The sequence below is a fragment of the Mixophyes fleayi genome, chromosome 10 (genome assembly GCF_038048845.1).
Source record: "Mixophyes fleayi isolate aMixFle1 chromosome 10, aMixFle1.hap1, whole genome shotgun sequence".
Lineage (NCBI taxonomy): Eukaryota > Metazoa > Chordata > Amphibia > Anura > Limnodynastidae > Mixophyes > Mixophyes fleayi.
In genome coordinates this window covers 42,400,283-42,402,175 of record NC_134411.1, presented here as the reverse complement: position 1 = coordinate 42,402,175, position 1,893 = coordinate 42,400,283, and positions in this window count along the sequence as shown.

Here is a 1,893-nt window from a genome sequence, read left to right as displayed (position 1 = left end):
TATATAGCAATACAGGAGTTTCAGCCCTAACAGCGGCGATGTCCAACATCCTTGATTTCTAGGACGCTGAGTGGCTGGGCCCGAAAGCACCCCGTTGTTCCTGATGGCAGGTGACATATTAGTCCTGAGATCTTGGTAGGCTTGTTAGGAGCACTTGCTGGTGTGGCCCAAAATCCCTATGAAAGTAGTTTATTTGGCACAGCCTTCGTAATGATGTTCTTTGATGCATTTCGAGTGAGTGAGGTACTATCCTTCGTGCAGTCTGCTCCGCTCTCTGGGATGATGACCAAAGATGTGGTTCTAGCCACTGATTTGGTAGCTTGCAAAGTGCAGCCGTACAAAATGAATAAATTGGGTAGGGTGCGATGGGTTACACTGTCACCCCGGCGCAGTTGCTCCATGTGCCCAGCATGGGTGGTAACCAAGTTTGCTGTGCTCTGATTGCAGGATGAGTTGCTGCGGCTGGTGCATCGTGACGGGTCCGCCCTCATACGGTACCAGTTCACAATGGTCTTTAAGTGCACGCTAGATGCTCTAGGCCTTGATAGCACACAGTTTGGCACACATTCCTTTAGAATTGGTGCGATCCCGTCTGAAGCTGTAGAAGGTGCTTCAGGCCCATATATTTAGGAATTGGGAATGTGGAAGTCAAATAATTGGATGATGTAAGCTAAATTGATTAATATTGTTTTACCATGCAATTGCAATTAGTACGCCACATGTAATGATGCAATCGCAAGCATTAACAACACACACATTTACCTTTGCACTTACACTTGTAAATAATTCACATTTATTAAGGTTCCAATCAACATTTATTTATTAGTAAAATATATTAGAGATTATTTATACAAAGATAATAATATAGCAAAGGTATTTATGGTTCAGGTCCTCTAAAAGGTAAAGAGTTTTGTCTCATATTAAAGCTTACTTCACCAGCATTAACCCGATTATGACAGAGTAGGCGGTCACAGGTTATGAGCAATATGAGATTAATACTAAAAAGTACTTTGCTTATGGGTCAGTTTAAACTGGTTATTCAGCGGGAAGACATGTAGGAAGCAGTTGGAGTGAGTTGCCTCCTCCTTTGTGAAAAGATCAAATGAACTGACCTATGACCAGCAGTCTACTGGAACATCGTCAACCCTGGACCAATGAAGACCTCTCTTGGTGTTATCTGTGTATATTTGTGACATTATCACTGTTTATGCTAATTCAAACTGCATATAAGCAAGCTCCTGGGCCAGTGTAAATCTCTCTTCCTGACTACAAAGATAAACATGGACCTGGGCCCAGGGAATGCTGGCATAAAGTAATGCAAGTTAAGTCCTCTTTAGACATGCATTTTCCTTACCTGTTCTCCGACAAATCATTATTATTGATTGTTTCAAAATCCCTTTGGATGGCAAGCAAGCATGGCTGTCAGTAACACACACATATGCAGACTCTCAGCATGTCTTGAGAAGGCAGAGGGGGGGGCAAGGAGGGGGATTTTTATAGTGCAGACAGAGCTCAGAAGGGTGTTCCAAAGTCTTTCTGTTCACTTCATCATGTGCCATGTAACTGTGGTTGCCATGGTAGTTAGATGACATTGGAAACTGTACTATATTATTAATCATTAATAGTAAGTAGCCTGAAGAAACAAATGAAAGAAAATGGCAATCTCCAGGTTTCTTCTTATAGCCTGACTAGGTGATTTATGTTAAAAAAGAAGTCAAGGTATTTACACATATCTTTGCACCATTGTCTTCCTCTGGTTCGATTCCCCACCAGGGATTTATCCGTGTGGAGTTTGTATGTTCTCCCTGTGTTTGTGTGGGGTTTAATCCAGATGCTCCAGTTTCCTCCCACAGTTCAAAAACATACTGGTAGGTTAATTGGCTTCTGACAAAA